The sequence below is a fragment of the Pipistrellus hanaki genome (assembly GCF_964339955.1).
Source record: "Pipistrellus hanaki genome assembly, chromosome: 19".
In the NCBI taxonomy this organism is placed as follows: domain Eukaryota; kingdom Metazoa; phylum Chordata; class Mammalia; order Chiroptera; family Vespertilionidae; genus Pipistrellus; species Pipistrellus hanaki.
Window position 1 is genome coordinate 13,683,446 of NC_140521.1, and position 18,769 is coordinate 13,702,214.

The following is an 18,769-nucleotide window of genomic DNA, read 5'->3' on the forward strand; positions in this document are numbered from 1 at the left end:
GGAGTAGGGTCATTCAACAATTCCGGAGAAAGCATAGCCCAAGTCTTCTGGCACAGCTTTTCCCATCCTCAAACAATCCCTTGTTCAGATACACAGCCACAGAAGTTCAAAGGTCACTCGTCTTTATACTCAGTTCCATGGCAGTGACAAACACACTTTTGTCCCCATTCCTTCAATGCCATGGGCTGCAACTTTTACATCTGAGCCCTGCATCAGCTTCGCTCAGCTGAAGGGCCATAGGATGTCATTTATGCTTCAACCATCAGTTATTAAATCTCTATTGTGAAATAAAAGCATTTATTTTCCTGGGCATAAATGAATGTTAATTCCAGCCAAACACAAAAAGCATCACTGGCAATAATGGTCTGAACAGTTTCGTGTTATTATTATCCTACTTCCTATAACATTGATCTGTAAAGCTTTGTCCACTGTTTTTTGGGATTTTTCTCCTCCCGGTTGTCCTTCTCTATTTTAATCCAGACATGATTTAAAAAAAATAAAAAAATAAATGTATTATGGGTTTTTATACAGAATTATATACCTTAAAGTTCCTTCTTAAAATAGGACAACATACATAAGTACAAAATCTCAAAAGTTATCAATTTTATTTTAAAATAGAAAAGAGCCTGAAATACACAGGGGTGGGCAAAGTAGGTTTACACTTTGCTAGACTCCATACTCCTCAGAGAAAATGGATCCGAACTCCTTTTTCCTTAAATTTCACTGAGTATCCACGGGAAAGGAGCAAAAGAGAAGAAATCACATAGCAAAGGTCACAGAAATGCAGAAATGTTGTTGAAGTTGAGGATAAGGTGGCTCTGAACAGGGCTCCCAGAAGGAAAGGAGTCCAAAGTAAAAAAAAAAAAAAAAGGAAAAGTTACTCAGATTTTGTTGCATACAATCAGTAACTCAGAAATATCCCTAAACCACCGGTGCCTTTATAGTCTCACTTAACCAAGAGTTTCTTTCTTTTTTTTTTTTTTTTTTCTACTTCTAAAGCCCTTAACCCTGAAACACTGAGAACATGGTGATGTTTTTCACATCACTGATGGAGCCAAAAGTAACCTGGGAGATTTTCTAAAACTTTTCTCCTCTTTCAGACCGTCTCCTCCTACTTTCAAGAGGCTAACCTATAAGAGAGCAGCGAGAGCCCCTGAATTCGTGAATACGGTTCTCTGAGGCTAACCTATAAGAGAGCAGCGAGAGCCCCTGAATTCGTGAATACGGTTCTCTGGGTGCTCCAGCCAGGCCCCGATGCTGATTAGGCAGGAATGCTGCAGGAAAGAAAGCCAGCGAAAACCAAGCGTCGTTTCTGCTTCCAACTTCTCTCTGATGCCAAGCGAGCGGGCGATGAGGAATCCACCAAATAGTTTCCAGCAAATACACGTAGGAAAGCTGCTTCCTACCAGGAGCAAAGAGTTGATAAAACAATGTCTTCTGTTAACCAAAGCAGTTTAGGCTTTAAACGTCTCACTAAATGACTCCCAGAATGTTAGTAATATAAATTTTTGAAGGTGAAACTATATTAGAATCTTAGTTAGTAAGAAATGAACATGCTACCAGCAGCAACATAGAAATTCTTTTTACTACTGTTGTAGCAAGAAAATAAAATCTTCAAATTCTGGTGATTTTTATAACTAAACTTGTGTATGTGTATCCATCACCCTATCTCCGTATGAAAAATGAATAGGAACCTTTATATAAACTGGGAAATTTGTCTGCCCTTCACATACAAATTAAGAGAGATTACGAAAATCTGACAAAATATTCATAAATAATGTTTACTTATGAAATAATAATTTGGGCATGTCAGATATAAACTAAAATAGAATTAAAATACAGCCCTTGAGCTTTGAATTTTTATACAACTTCTACAAATGTTTGTACTAGATTATATCTGAAATCATTCTAGCTCTCTTATGTTTGTTTTAATTTCTAATAATACAAATGGCATAAGGAAAGTCCCTACTTTTTATCCTCTACAAGTCTGCTTCCAACAGGTAAATAGTAAATATTTACTGAATTGATGCTGAGATGTCAGTTTCACCAATGGACAAATAAAGAGCTGTAAAATCCGGCTAGTGCTACTATTTTAAAATCATTTCAAAATAGTTTTATACTGAAGGAAGTTTTTAAGATCTCAGGTCAGAATGTATTCCCACAAGACTGAACAGTTGAACATACAGATGGATGTTTCCCCAAATAAGGCAACAACAAAGTCAATTATTATACACTACTTTTTTAAATACACCGAAAAAATTAATAAAAAAAAAACTGATTAAAAAATGGGCAGAGGACTTCAACAGAATTTTTCAAAAAGACGACACAAAAGTGGTTAGCGGGTACATAAAAGATGTCCAATCATCAGGGAAATGCAAATCAAAGACACAAGGAGGTATCATCTCATACCGGTTATAATGGCCATCATCAAAAAGACAAGAGACAAGTATTGGCGAGGCTGTGGAGAAAAGGGTACCCTGGTGCACTGTTGGCAGGAAGGTAAACTGGTACAGCCACTATGGAAAACAATAGGGAGATTCCTCAAAAAACTAAAAATAGAACTACCATATGATCCAGCAATCCCACTTCTGGGTAGAAAAAGGACATGAAATCACTATCTCAAAGAGTTCTCCGCACCCCCATGTTCACTGCAGCACTATTCGCAGTAGCCAAGACATGGAAAGACCTAAGTGGTCCATGATGGATGCATGGATCACATATATGCATTGTATATATGCACAATGAAGTATTATTCAGCCATTAAAAAATAAAGAAATCTTTCCTTTCACAACAACATGGATGGCCTTGACAAATACTATATGTTCTCACTTATGTATGAAATCTTAAAAAAGACAAATTTGTTACCCAGATAACTTACTAGTATGTAAGGGCTTGAGAATAGCTCCTGCATATCAATACTAATGAAATATTGTTAGCAATAACAGTAGCTACTGATATTATTTTTAAAAATATGTTATTATTGATTTTAGAGAGAGGAAAGGAGGGAGAGAAACAATAACAATTTTTTTTTTAATCCCAGATTCTCTAGGAGCAATACAGAATGGAAATAGATAAACATCATGCTCCACTCTCACGGACAACCTGTTCCAAGTAGAAAGGCAGGTAAGTTAGGAGATAAACCATGGAGGCACAAGGAGTTCCCTATCACTCATGCATTCCAATACCTATCACCGTGATCGTCAGCTAAATATGCAAACACACCTCGGCCACTCAAAACCCTTGAAGCAGGGTGTCTCAACCTCACACGACTGACATTTACACCAGAAAATTTTGGGGGGCAGAGGGAGGTGGCAAATGTCCTGTGCATGAGCGACATCAGAGAATTCGGTTTTTTTTAAACATAAGAACAGAAACCTGGAAAAGGTCACTCCCGCAGCCCAAATGGAATGTTTACAGATCATTTCTAGGGTAACACGGAGGGAACTGTCAGTCACAGCAGCTACTGAGGAAGGAGCAACACTGAGCGAGGAAACCACAGGTACTTTAAGGTCACACAGACCTAGATTCGGATTCTGAGTCGATCCACTGCCAAGCTGGGCGACGTAAGCACGTGACCACACTTTCCTGAGGTTTAAAGATCAATACAAAGTGGGCACTAAATTACAGGAAGTGAATTTACCTTTAAGTGCCAGGATTCTATCATCAATGGTCTATGAAAGAGCTATTTCTAAGAAGTATTGCCGTTTTCTGCCTTGATACAATCTAACTTTTTAAAAATATATTTTATTGATTTTTTTTAAAGAGAGGAAGAGAGAGGGATAGAGTTAGAAACATCAATAAGAGAGAAACATTGGTCAGCTGCCTCCTGTACACTCCCTACTGGGGATGTGCCCGCAACGAAGGTACATGCCCTTGACTGGAATCGAACCTGGGACCTTTCAGTCCGCAGGCTAATGCTCTATATCCACTGAGCCAAACTGGTTTTGGCCAATCTAACTTTCTATAAATGACGTGGGGTGACCATTTCAGACAAACATCACACTAATCTATGATAATAAAAGCATAATATGCTAATTAGACAGGACATCCTTCCGGACAACCTTCTGGAGGAACCTGGGGCTGCAAGGGAAGCCAGAGTCCTGGATGCCAGAGGGAAGCTTGTGCCAGCAGCCAGGGGAAGGAAGGCCTACTTTGCATAGATTTTGTGCACCGGACCACTAGTAACTAAATATAACACTAATCTAGAGAAGAGAGCTATCAAAATGGATAAGTCTCAAGACACCTATTCAATTGTTTGACTCACACAAAAAATAATACCATGAATGGGGATGAATGTCAAGTTGAATCTTCAGGTTAAAAAGCAACAATAAAGTAGTAACATAACTGTAGGGAGCGGCTATAGGGTCAAGCCTCGGACTGATCTGTGGCAGAGCCACATACAGGCAAGTCCCGGCGTGGAGGGCACAGCCCTCCTGGCACAATTAAGCTTGACCTTACAGTCCTCCCTTGTTCCTAGGTAGCTGCTGTGGGAGGTGCAGCGAGTGCTGCCAAAACAAGGCTTGAGTAACCAAATAGATTTAAGATTCCCAAGAACATTATAAACATGTTGACCACTCCCTTTTTTTTTGCTTTGTGTGATCTGATGGTAAAATAGAGCTTCAGCTTACAAGCTGTGTCACTGTGTCCTCATCCAGGCACAGTGATCCCACCTGGCCCCAACCGTATTCTCTTGTCTGTCTCCTTTAATCCTCACCGCCCCTCCTCAGGTTAACCCCTGGCCGTGCTGGACATGGTTCACATAACGTAAACTGAGATAGGAAAACTCTGATCAATGTAATTGCCTACATGCCCTAAATGAACCTGAAGTGATAGGTTGTCCAAAAAAAAAAAAAAAAAAAAAAGTCCAAGAATAACGATTTGGGTTAGTAGAAAGACTAGCCAAAAAAAAAGAGTCAGAAGAATGGCGTTCTAGTTTCCACTGCCCTACTTGAGTGAGAATATGTAGCCAGATTAAGCCACTTAGCCTGGATTTATATCCTCATTAATAAGAAGGACACACACCTACTTTGACACCTCCAGCGTTGTCAGGCAGAACCAAATAATGACGTTGATTTTTTTTTTTTTAAAGGCTCTTAAAGCTGTATGAAAAACACTTTAGACAATGAGAACGGCACAGTCACCCCACACCAGTCTGGAGCAGGGCTTCCCAGTCTTTTTCACGGATGACACCTACGGAAAATGACTGCACTGGGACAGGCTCTGGGGGTCAACAAGCCACGCTGTTGCTGGCCAACGGGGATCGGCCTAGAGCAGTGTTTCCCAAACTTCTCTCATGATGAGAATCACCTGGTGGAGTTGTTAAAACACAGATTCCTGAATCCCAACTAAGAAGTGCTAAACTAGAATTTTTGGGAACATATAGGTAAAATTGTATACCTAACTTAGTGCTCTAAGACAGATTTTATATACAGAGCACTAAGTTAGGTATGCAATTTTACCTATATGTTCTCAAAAATTCTAGTTTAGCACTTCTTAGTTGGGATTCAGGAATCTGTGTTTTAACAACTCCACCAGGTGATTCTCATCATGAGAGAAGTTTGGGAAACACTGGCCTAGAGGCTCTCGTTGCTCTGTGGCCGACAGCCCTCTCTGAGGATTAGGGAAATCAGTATTTCTGGCCCATCAGTAACACATTCAGAGCATTACCCAGCCCACTAATTAAAATCGTGTCAAATTTGGAATACTGTAGGAGGGAATTTAACATTTTCCACCATGACAGGCTCTGAAGAGAATCAAGACCAGAGTCTGACTGTGATAGGACAGTACTATCTTGGACTTCTGCAATAGGGACCCCTGTCCGGGCCCTGGGTCTGTGGAAGGCCATGCACTGGCCGCTCTCTGGTCAGACCCTTCACGGGGGCGGGGGGGGGGGGGGCGCGGGGGGCAGTGGTTCTCAGGGTCTAAAAGGTGTGCCCACCTGCAGCCTACACATCCAAGCCCTCCTCCTGCCCAGGACCCAGAATGTCCTGCCTACCTATGGGGTCTGCTGAGGCCTCTCCCCTGAGTACATCCTTCAGGTTCATTTCGAGCATGTAGGCAATACCTCGTCAGGATTTACACCCCCAGACCCAAGTCAAGCAGCTGCTGTCTGAAAGGGGTGTGGGATGTATGTGCTAGAGCAGCGGTTCTCAACCTGTCTAATGCCGCGGCCCTTTAATACAGTTCCTCATGTTGTGGTGACCCCCAACCATAAAATGATTTTCGTTGCTACTTCATCACTGTAATGTTGCTCCTGTTATGAATCATAATGTAAATATCGGTGTTTTCCGACGGTCTTAGGCGACTCCTGTGAAAGGGGTCATGACCCACTGTTGAGAACTGCTAGCAGGGTCGCCTAAGACCGTCGGAAAACACAGATATTTACATTACGATTCATAACAGTAGCAACATTACAGTGATGAAGTAGCAACGAAAATAATATTATGGTTGGGGGTCACCACAACATGAGGAACTGTATGAAAGGGCCGCGGCATGAGAAAGGTTGAGAACCACTGTGCTAGAGGGTCCACATACGTGCACATGCAAAGTCCCTTGTGCAAGGAGCCTGCAGTGAACAGAGGACCTCAGGTTGGAGGCTGGTCCTTCACAGAGCACAGGCATGGCTGAGAATTCTGTTTGCCTCGATTTCGGCCATTATGAAGTTTGGGTAATGCAGGCAGTGGAACAGCTCTCTCCGTGAGTTTGGTTCAGAACTTGTACATTGTTAGACTGGTGGCATATGGACTCCCATTTGTATTCTTGCCCTGAGTCCTCCCCCCCAAAAAAAAAAATGTTAGGGATGGGCCTGGAAAAGGAGCTGAAAACCTAGTCACATGAGGAATCGTGGAGGAAAATGAGTGCATTTAGTCTGGAAAGAAAAAAGGCTGATGGGAGGATAAACCAGCCAGCCATTCTTCACATGACAGTGAAAGAGCTATCACGTGGAAAAGAAAGCAGAGCTGTGTGGCACTGGAAACGCAGGGAGCTGCTTTCCGCTTTCATAAAAGGGGGACGTTTTCAACAGGAAGAGCTTTTAAAAAAAAAAAAAAATGATCTGGGCTGTCATGTGAGTAATTGGCTTCTCAGATGCTGAAAACGCAGAAGCACGGGGCCGATAGATGATCCTCTTCCAGGGAAAGTCTGGAAGGAATTCTGATACTGGGAAGAGGGAAGACCACATTACTGAGAGGCCGCCACACGGCAGCTACTCAGCAACCTTAGGAAGCTGTAGGTCTGCTGTACATGCAGAAACAGGTGGTCCGAGATGCACGGCGAAACTGAAGTTAGATCCTGACGTGCCCTTCTTTCTTCAGATGTCCCTGCTGTCAGCTTACTCTTGCCATCTGCCTCCTCCTAAAACGGGGGTGAAATCCTCCATTCTACAAAAGGAATCCCTTCCATGATAGGAGATAAACAAATCCCGACAAAAATGGCAAAGGTTAACAGCCTAGAGGCTCTTGCCAGCCTGCCTCAAGGGTGTTGTTAGTGGGGTTTTTTTTTTCCTTCCCCCAGAAGTCACAATTACCCCTCCTGCTGCCAGTTGAACCCTCTGATTTATCAATATCACTGAACACCTTGTTATCCATCCCCACAACGGACTCAGGCACCCCTCTGTCATCAACAAGTTATTGATTAAGTGGGATTGCTAAGGAAGCAGCAGGTAAATAGTGCATGGAGAGGGGGATTATAAATTACTGGTACACATATAAACAAATAAATAAGTTATCATTCAGAATTGAAGGGCAGATGAAAAGCTTCACAGATCAGAAAAAGCTAAAGGAATACATCACCACCAAACCAGTATTATATGAAATGCTAAAAGGTGTTCTGAAAAAAAGTAAAGATAAAAATTATGAACAACAAATACATATCTATCAACAAGTGAATCTAAAAGTCAAGTGAATTAAAAATCTGAGGAACAGAATAAAGTGGTGAATATAATAGAATCAGGGGCACAGAATTGGAGGGGATTGATAATTCTTAGGGGGGAAAAGGGTATCTGTGTGGGGGGTACGGGAAGAGACTGGACTCCACTATGGATGAGGACAGTGGAGGCAGGGGAAGGTAAGGGCAGAGGGCGGAGTGGGGACCAGGTGGAGGGGAGCTATTGAGGGGGGGGAGGGGGTGTGAGGAGAAACAATTGTAATCATCTGAACAATAAAGATTTATTTTTAGCTGGGACCGGTTTGGCTCAATGGATAGAGCATCGGCTTGGGGACTAAAGGGTCCCGGGTTCGATTCCGGTCGAGGGCATGTACCTTGGTTGTAGGCAGATCCCCAGTAGGGGGTGTGCAAGAGGCAGCTGATCGATGACTCTCTCTCATCGATGTTTCTAACTCTCTATCTCTCTCCCTTCCTCTCTGTACAAAATCAATAAAATATATTTTTAAAAAAAATTATTTTTAAAAAATAAATAAAATATTAATTTAAATAAATAAATAAATAAATAAGGCAAATGGGATCGTGTGGAAAACAGCCTGGGATGCTGTACGTGTCCAGGTCATCACAGATGCCTCTCCGGGGAAGGAAAAAATAGCGGTCGTGCAGAGCTCGGAGGGATTTGTGCATTCTAAACACAGGAGCAGCACGTGCAGATCCCTCAGCTTGTCCGATGGGTAAAAAAGAACATCGTCCACTGCACCCCAGTGAGAGAGGCCAAGATCCGGAGCACGGCCATGCCACGGGCCAGAGAAGATGTGGGGCAATGGGAGCACGCACTCCTTACTGGTGGGAGTGGAAAACGGTACGGCCACTTTAGAAAACGGCTTGGTGGCTTCTGATCAAACTAAATACACTCTTATCTTCCAACCCCGCAATCCCACTCCTTGGTATGTAACCTAAGGTGGTGAAAAATTGTGTCTGGAAAAACTTGGCCAAAACTTGGACGCAACCAGCAACCAAGATGTCCTTCAGCGGGTGAATGGGCACACTGCTGTACCAGAACAACCGGACAATGGACTATTATTCAGCGCTTAAAAAGTAATGAGCTATGCTGAAACCGGTTTGGCTCAGTGGCTAGAGCGTCGGCCTGTGGACGGAAAGGTCCCGGGTTCGATTCCAGTCAAGGGCATGTATCTTGGTTGTGGGCACATTCTCAGTAGAGAGTGTGCAGGAGGCAGCTGAAAGATGTTTCTCTCTCATGGATGTTTCTAACTCTCTAACCCTCTTCCTTCCTTTCTGTAAAAAATCAATTAAAAATTTTTTTAAAAGTAATGAGCTAACAAGCCTTAAAAAGCTATGAAAGACACTTAAATGCATATCACTAAGTGACAGAAGCCAATCTGAAAAAGCTACACACAGCATGATTCCAACTACATGACATTCTGGGAAAGGCAAAAATATGGTATGGAGTCATCAAACAGATCACTGGTAGCCAGGGGCTGGGGGCAGGGGAAGGGAAGGAATGGATAGCTGAAGCATCAGGAACTTTCGGGGCAGTGAAAATACTCTGTACAAAGCGTATGGCACCAAGAGTGAGCCCTCATGCACACTATGGACTTCGGGTGCTCATGTAGGTCCCTCAGCTGTAGGTTCCACCACTCTGGGAGCCGCTCATGATAAGAGAGGCTGTGCCCTTGTGGAAAACCTCTGTCACCCTTTGCCCAATTTTGCTGTCACCCAAAACTGCTCTAAAAAAAATAAAGTCCATTAAGAGAGAAAAAGAAGACCATCATTGTGCCTGCAGCCCAGCGAACAAAGAGGGAATAGAAGATGCGGCTGGAGAGGCGGCCAGGAGCCAAATCGGGCCCTGCAGACACGCAGAGCTACATCACTTCCGTGGCTGGGCGCTGGCTCGCGCGTGGTGGGATGTTTAGTGGCATCCGGGCCTGTACCCAGCGGACGCCAGCAGCACACACCCCGCGTCACGCCACACCACACCCAGTCCTGACAACCAAAAATGTCTCCAGGCGTCACCAAGTGTCCCCTCAGGGCCAAACCTTCCCCAGCTGGGAACCACGGATACAGGGCCTGGTAAAAGCAGCCAAGATGGTGGTTTTGTTTCCATGATGGAATTTTGACATTTTGGTTTTGGAGGAAAGTGTATTAGAAAGCCAGTAAGCAGGTGACGGGACCAGATTAACATTTAACATTACCTGGACATGGGCCACATGGAAGGACAAAGACAAGGCAGTTTTCCAGAGGACAAAGGCTTCTAACCTAGGAGTTTGTTTGTTTTGTTTTGTTTTTATAAACATACTTTATTGGTTTTTTTACAGAGAGGAAGGGAGAAGGATAGAGAGTTAGAAACACCAATGAGAGAAGAGACATCGATCAGCTGCCTCCTGCACACCCTCTACTGGGGATGTGCCCACAACCAAGAGACATGCCCTTGATCAGAATCAAAACTAGGACCGACCTTTCAGTCCACAGGCCGATGCTCTATTCACTGAGCCAAACCTGTTAGGGCTAGCCTAGGTTTTTAATGGGGGGGGGAGGGGGGCACTGAGATGTAGTCAGGTCGTTTATATTTTGAAGTTGGAGCTGAGAAGACTTGACACGAAATGAAAAGGGAAAAAATGAAAGATGACTCTGAGGGTTTGGCCCGCACAACTCGGTAGATGGTGGAGCCACTTATTGAGACAGTGAAGACTTGTGAGAGGCAGAAGGAGGAGTAAGTGAAGGAAGGAGCAATTTAAAGTTTGTTTTTGTTCATGTTGCATTTGAGGTGTCAGACAGCAAGCGGAGGAATGAAGTTAGATGAATCTAGGGCAGGGGGATCATCACTAGAGATGGGAGTTTAATCCTCATCAGCACATAAATGGTATTTGAAACCATGAAAATGGATGAAATCACCCGAGCACAACCCGGAGTCATCCCTAATTTTAGAGCCGGGTTAAGGGAAGAGATAACCTGGCAAAAATCAGAGCATGAGCCGGTAAGAGGTCAAAGGAAGTTGTCTGTCATCCGATGTGAAACGCTGGTGAGAGGTCAGTAAGATGTAGACACTGAACTGATTACTGGCGTTGGCAAGATGCAGGCCACGGCGGTCGACGTGGCAAATATAAGCACCTCTTGCTCTAAAAGGGAACAAAGCAATTGGGTGCTAGCTGAAGGGAAGCATCAGGTGGAGGAGAGCGTGGTATAAGAAAGGTGAGTTATTCAGTTAAAAGATTAGGGGCTCAAAGAACATATAGGATTTTATCCTTCTCTCCCTTAACCATCCGGAGGTGAATGAGCCGTCCGTGGCTGGGAGGTGGCTCTGCTCCAGATCTCCCGAGAATCCGTCTTATTGGTCCACGGCCTCCTACGGGGTCGCTCTCACCTGCAGGACTGAGCATGTGCACCAGCTCTACGTTCTCCTTGGCAAAAAGGAGGAAAGAGAAGCAGAAGGCAACTAGCTTCCTACGACCAGGACCCAGCAACCACACACATCACTTCTGGTCAGATCCATTTGGCCAAGAGCCACATGTGGCTGTAAGAGAGAGGCTAGGGAATGTAGGCTGGTTGGCCTGCCCTGTGCCCAGATAAAACCTGACGGTCCTGTTTACTGAAAGGAAGCCACAGAGAGTGGCATTCGGTTAAAAAAAAAAAAAAAAAAAATCAGTCCTCACTGCCACAGGTAATATAAGGCGTGTCTGCATACTAGAAGAGATGATCCAGTGAGGACAGAATGGTAACTTGGGAAAGAAAATAACTGCAGAAGTAGAGGCCTTCAGAAGGGGAAAATAGCCTTAGCCAGTTTGGCTCAAAGGATGGAGTGTTAGCCCGCGGACTGAAGGGTCCCGGGTTCAATTCAAGTCAAAGGCACGTACCCCGGTTGCAGGTTCAATCCCCTAGTCGGGGCATATGTGGGAAGCAACCAATGACTGTGTCTCTCTCACATTGATGTTTCTCTGTCTCTCTCTCCCTTCCACTCTCTAAAAATCAATGGGATAGCAACCAATGACTGTGTCTCATTGGTTGCTATCCCATTGAGGATCACAGCAAATGAGGCCTGCGTTGAGAAGTTCTCACGTGGGTTATCTCCATCACAGAGAACATATGTACCCGAGGGAGTCTCCCAAGTTCATTGTACAAATGCTCAAGGCCACAAAGTATCCTCTCCAATGGTACATCCAGGTCTTCCCACTGCCAGATAAGCGATCATCCCACTGGCCCCTCGCCCACCCTTTTAGAATATTCCTTTTCACAAAAGTTTATCTTCCCAAGGAGGGGAACATTGCCTAAGAGCAGAGAGTCCCTCCTTATATCTACTTTCCACTGCCTTTGGCCTGGTACAAAATACACGGTGTGTACTCAGAGGATACTTTTGCTGATAAAAACGACTATTTGGTTTCCCTCATCCTACTGGAGCCAAGATTGCTATTGAGTCTAGAAGACCACCAGATGCAAAGCAACCAGTAGAGACTGTCCAGTTTCCCTGGGGTGGGTCTAATGGAAAGTAGGCAAGTACAAGATGATGGTCCCTACTTAAAATAAAATTTAAAAAATCAGAGAATCATAGAACTTTGGAGCAAGAAAGGACTTTAGAGACCTGTGGATCTCTCTGAAAACCAGAATCCAACTTCTGCAATGAACATTTTGGATCATAGATTTGTTATGAGAAAGTAAACCAAACACCTCGGTTCTCACTTCCTTTTACCAGTCCTAAAACAACCTTCTTTAAATACCCTCTAGTCCAGGTTCACTGTGAAACTCTCAACAGCTATCTTACCAAATCTTTACGGCCTTGGGAGATACTTCCGCTCAACCTTCTCTCTCAGCTGGGAAACTGGTTGGTTGGTAGGTGAGTTGAACCTCAAAAGAAAATACCATCTCCTCATGATAGTGGGTCTTCTTTACCTTTCGGGGTGCTACCATCAGAGCCCCGCAGGTTAGTTTCCCAGGTGCTCTGTCTGTGCCTCCATCCACCCCACTGGTCCATCAGGGACAGTGTGAGCACATGAATGCCCTTCGGTATCCCTCGGATCATCCCCCTGCATTTAAGCATCCCCCAAGGCATGAAACTACATGATTTGTTGGACTGCAGGAGCCACAATGACCCCAATTCTGGTTTGTGGGTGTGTGTTTTTTTTTCATTTATTTTTTCCATCACCATTTATTCCCGCTATGTCCTCTTCCACCTCCACCCATCCCCCACCACCCCTGCAATCACCACACTGCTGTCCGTGACCAGTTGTCGTCTCTATTTTTCTTTGCTCAATCCCTCCACTCATATCCCACCCCACCCCCAACCCCTACTCTCTATCTATGAATCTGTCTCTATTTTGCTTAGTAGTTCAGTTTGTTCATTAGACGTCACATATGAGTAAATCATATGGTACTTGTCTTTCTCTGACTGGCTTATTTCACTCAGCACGATGTTCTCCAGGTCCATCCGTGCTGTGGCAAAGGTTAAAATTTTCTTCCTTTTTACGGCAGAGTACTATTCAATTGTGTAAATGTACCACAGCTTTTTTATCCACTCATCTACTGATGGACACTTGTGCTGCTTCCAAATAACGCTGCAGTGAACATAATCTTTCAAATTATGGTTTGGGGTTTCTTGAGATAAATTCCCAGAAGAAGAATCACTGGGACATAAAGCAGCTCCATTTATAATTCTTCCTAATTCTGTTTTAACTCAGAGCAATGGTCTGTGTTTATTTGCTCACTCTCTCAGTTTGAGGTTAATGTTAAATAAATCAGCACTCAAAGGTGAAAAGCACATCCAGTTTTTCAATTTTAAAACAATTTATTTTTTTATTGATTTCTTTTTTTGTTTTTTGATTGTTTGTTTAGAGAGAGAGAAATATTGTTGTGAGAGCAAAACATGGATCAGCTGTCTTTTGCACGCCCTCTATTGGGGATTGAACCCGCAACCTAGGCATGTGCCCTGACCGGGAATTGAACCAGCAACCTTTTGGTGCACAGGAAGACACCCAACCACTGAGCCATGCCAGCTAGGGCTGTAAGATAATTTAAACCAAAAAGTTCAAAAAGCAGCTTAGTAGTAAAGCCTCTAGATTAGGGGTGTCGAACTCAATCAGAGAAGGGGCCAAAATCTAAAATCCAGCCTAAATCGCGGGCCGAATGGTTTACTGAACAGTCATAAACTGACAATGTCATAAACTGACAGCGGAGTGCAGTGATGACAGCGCGGTGCGGGCCACATTGCAAGGCCTGGCGGGCTGGATTTGGCCCGCGGGCCTTGTGTTTGACATATGTGCTCTAGATAGTCAAATAGGTCAATCTTTAGGGGGAAAAAAATTACGTTTAGACTTAGAGTGTCATATAGCTATAAGGAAAGTTATCAAACCCTAGCCTAATTAAAACAGGTTTATTTCACATATCTTCCCAAAGGGGAAAGATAAGAAGCAGTACCAAAATAACAGTGACATTTAAATTGAATTTGCAAACACAGACTAGTATGGAAAATTATCAAAATCCAGGATCTCCAGAAGACAGAGCAAAACTATCTTTCTACCCTTCCTTAATCATCTAAATAAGGGACTGATAAAAGTACAATACAACATCTGGAGAATTACTCATTATTCCAATCATCAGCTGTTAACTGAATGAATGGTCTCAGTAAAGGAGAAACATCAATAACAAGTAAGCATACCACTCAGGAGAACAATGTATGCTATAGGGGCAATGGCGACGGACGTACAATTATTTTAGGCATATGTTTAGATGAGAACTTACAACCATCATCATCTACAACGTCCTGAGTGCTCCCTACACACTTACTCTGTATTACGACCTGCCATGTACCATGTCTCATTGAATCATCACTACATCCTTCCAAGGTGGATTCTATTATCATTCTCTGATGACAAAGGAGGTACCTGGGGCAGAAGGATGTTAGTTTGTGCAGGGCTGAGGTTGATCCCACAGCTGGCATTCAAACACAAGTCCATGTGGCTCCAAAGCAAAAATCAGTATCTCCCCAGGGGGTCTGAGCCCTTTATGGGGAATGCTATGACAGGAAATAAAGCCTGTACCAAGGCAGGCAAAGATTTTAAGTCCTAAATCCGAGTTTGGCACATGTTTTCTGTCAAGGGCCAGACAAGAAATAGCTTAGGCTTTGCAGGCAATGCTAGCTCCGCTGCAAGAATGCAACTCTACTGCTGATCTGCCAAAGCAGCCACAGACAACCCGTAAAGGGAGGAGGGGGCTGCGTGCAAGCTGACCTTCTCTTACGGACACTGATGTGTGCATTTCATATAACTTACACACAAAAAAATGTCAAAAGAAGAATAATGTGTCTTGGTTGTTTTTTTTTTTCTTATTGGGTGAATGGGAGCCTGACCAAGAAGCTTGACATTTGCTCCTTGGACTTGAATGGACAGGAAATAGAAGCTAAATATATTATATATATATATATATATATATTTCATATAACTTGCACAAATATTATTCTTCTTTTGATATTTTTCAAGCACTTACAATTTTTTCATCATTCTTGGTTTGTAGGCCCTACAAAAAAAAAAAGCAAGCTGCAGACCGGATTTTGCCAACTTCTGTCCTAAATAATGGAGAAAAATACAATTTTCCCCCCCTAACTTGTAACCTTCCTTTGATATGTTGAACTGACCCTTTAAAGAAGCCAAGAGTCTCTATCGACTTTGCCATCTGCCCCAGAATGACCAAAAATTCCAAAAGTTCCGAAAGGTAGGTACTATGGTATGGATTTCCTAAGAATAAGGTAGAATCCCAGAATTTCGGGACCGGAAGAGATCGAACACCTTCTCATCCCTTATGAGGCTTAAACAATGAACAGCGTCTCATTCGTTTCGTGTCATTTTTCTTCTGAAGGAAACAGCAGCCAGCCCCTGACACTTGTAAAATGTTATTTACAATCCACAATGAATCTATATACACGATGCAGACAATACACCCAGGCCAGCTTGGAAAGGGGAAAAACACTGTTAGGTCATCTAAAGAGAGAACAAGAGGGAAAGAGAGAGAGAAGTGAGGATGGATGTATGGACACATTAAGATCTCAGATGATAGCCTCTGGTGATTGGATCATGCTGCGGGGGGTTGGGAAAGGAAAATAAAAGGAACATAACGACTGGAATTCAAACCAACATCAAAGACTCGCGTGGCAGTGTAGCCTGCCCGGCTGCTTCTTAGTCTATCCCTGGAAAACAAAACAGTTATGTAACTGGAAAAAAGAAAAGGTCCTTTGCAACTCACATTTCCTCTCTGGGCCACGTACCCCTTCACCCACCTCTGCGTGCACCACCATCTGGTAAACTGGGCTTACCCCCCTGCTCTGTCTGGACCAGCCTCTGTCCAAAGTGCTGCTTTATCCCAGGGCCTGCTCTGAAGCCGATGGGGAGGAGATAGCGGTCTGGAGCACCATTCCAACCTCCCACCATCCCAGAGACTTCCTCTCCTAAGCATAGCCGCAGGGTCAAGTTCAAAACTAGACTAGACTCCAGCTCTTCCCGAACATGGAAATCACAGCAGCCTCCAACCCCGTCTTCCCAAACAGCCCTATTCAAAAAAGAGCCCACACCAAGGAGTAATTGAAAAACTTTGAGACTGTGTTGTAGCAGCAATTAAAGCTTCCATTTCCTGCACGCTCAAGTCCAAGGAGCAAATGTCAAGCTTCCTGGTCAGGCTCCCATTCACCCAGTTAGAAAATAAATAAATAAATAAAAATACATGAATGAATCACAACCATCCCTACCCAGAGATCTTGCAACAATACAGCAAATTCCAAATACTGGGCCAAGCTAGCACATTTCTCTGGACTCTTATGACAGAACCACTGTCCCCTGGCACCATATGCTTTTTCCGCTCCCGGTTAGAAATAGGAATAGAGACCACGTTTCCAAAAAGCAAACAATGCATCCGAAGGTGTTCCCATTCCGCCTGACCTAAAAGGTCCAAATCTGTGCCAAATAGAAGGCCCGAAAGAACGGGAAATAAAAGAGATGCTGACAACAATGCAATGGGGCCCAGCTGCCGGCTTCCCCATGTAGCATCATGCAGTGCCCCGAGCATTGCAAATTGCGATTCTGCGTGCGGATCAAAATTATAATTATCCCAATTCTATTACCTAAAAGCTAACTATTAAGCTGCATCCCAAGCATCCGGCTGGGGGTGTGTGTGTAGGGGGAGATTGGGGGGGGGAGGGGCAGTATCCTTCTCAAAACCCTTCACCTTCTTTAAGCTTCAGCAAGAGAAGGTGATGTGAAAAAAGGGGTCTAGACTAGAAGTAAGACTAAAACTAAGAAATGGGGCTGGACTTCCTCTTCCTACCAGTGTCTTGGGATCTATTTGCTAAAAAATCTTCAGCATAAATATTTAAAGCCAACCAAATGACAAAAGCTAGATAAGAGGGTGGCGGGGAGTTGGGGGGGGGGGGGAGGGCAGAAAGACAGGGAATGCACTGCACTAAGTCACCGGTGTCGTCCAATATGTAGCAGCAACTTCAGCCAATTGGGACGATGAGAGGGAAAACTCCACGGGAGTCCCCGCGAGCTGAGACCTGTCGCCCAGCCTGCCCCCCCCAAAAGAGGGGATGGGGGGGGGGGTGTGGCGGCACCGCAGGGAAGGATCGCGGTGGTTCCCCTACGAGCCGTGCCCTCTGCCACCCAGGAGCCTGGCAGGGAGCCCCGATCGCAGCCCCGCAGCGGCCAGACCCGCCCGGCCAGGGCTGCCCAGGCCCCGGGACCCCGGGAGATGCTGGCGCGAAAGGCCCAGCCGGTCCCCCCGGGAGGGAGGGAGGGAGGGAGGCTGGGGCAGCGAGCGCGGAGGGACCGGGGGAAACCCGAGCTGGTCTAAAGCACATTCGATCCGGAACCTTGACTTTAAAAAAAAAAAAAAAAAAAAAAAAAAGCATTTTTTTTTCTGTTTCTCCAAAAAGGAAAAGCAAGGCCCCCCGCAGCCTGCCTTCCCCGCGGCGCCGGCCCACGTCACCGGCGCCCCCGGCCCGCCCGCGGCCCCCGCCTTACCGAGCCCCGCGGCCCCGCCGCGCCGCTGCGGCCTCGCTGCGCCCCGATCGCCGCTCCGTGGCTGCCCTCCGCGGGCGCCGGGCCCGCCGCTCGCCGCTCCGCCGCCTCCTGGTCCTCGTCCTCCCGGTCCTCGCCGCTCGCCGAGCGCCGCCCCGGAGCCTAGCGCCGGGCCGCCCGGGGAGGCAGCAGCCGCCGCCGCGGAGGCTCGGCCGGGCGCCCCCCGCGCCAGCGCCTCATCCCGCCGGGCCGCCCGCCCGTCAGGCTCGGGGGGCGGGGACGCCGGGCTCCCGGCGCGGCCTCGCTGTCCCCGCCGCCGCCACCGTCACGCGCGGAGTCGGCCGCCGGGGCCCGCGATCCTCAAGATCCTCGGGCTCGGGAGCCCCTCAGGCTCAACCCGCCGCCCCAGAGCCGCCCCAGAGCCGGCCGCCCCGCTCGCCGCGCCCCCGCCCCGCTCGCCCCGCGCGCGCGCCCGGCCCGGCCTCCGCCGCCCGCGCTCCGCCCCCGGCCCCGCGGCGCCCGCAGCGGGAGAAGGGGCGCGCGGCCGCCGCGGGCACGAGGACGCGCGGTGGGAGGAGGCGGGCGCAGCGCGCGCGCGGCCGTGGGCGACGGGGGCGCGCCCGGGCCTCGCCTGCTGTTGTCCCGGGAGCGCACGTGGGCTGGGGGGCCGCCCCCCCCGGAGCGGCGGGGCCCCGAGACCCTGACCTAAGGGTTGGGGCGCGGTCCTGCGCCCCCGGTGGCTGCGCGGCGCTGCGGTGCGTGAATAGGAACCAAATAGGAACCAAATAGGAACCTAATAGGAACTGGGCTGCAGCAGCAATGACACTGGGACGAGCCCTCCTCCTTGGAGACTAAAGCAGTGGCTCCCCTCCACTCCC

At 46.1% G+C, this 18,769-nt stretch overlaps 1 protein-coding gene across 1 annotated transcript in view; it reads right to left on the reverse strand.

Annotated features, from left to right (window-relative positions):
• ARHGAP32 (Rho GTPase activating protein 32) overlaps window positions 1-18,350 on the reverse strand; it is a 165,331-nt gene extending 146,981 nt beyond the window's left edge. Inside the window, 1 exon segment of the mRNA XM_084868239.1 lies at window positions 17,895-18,350. The gene's annotated coding sequence lies outside the window, so the exon portion shown is untranslated.
• Between the last annotated feature and the right edge of the window lie 419 nt (window positions 18,351-18,769).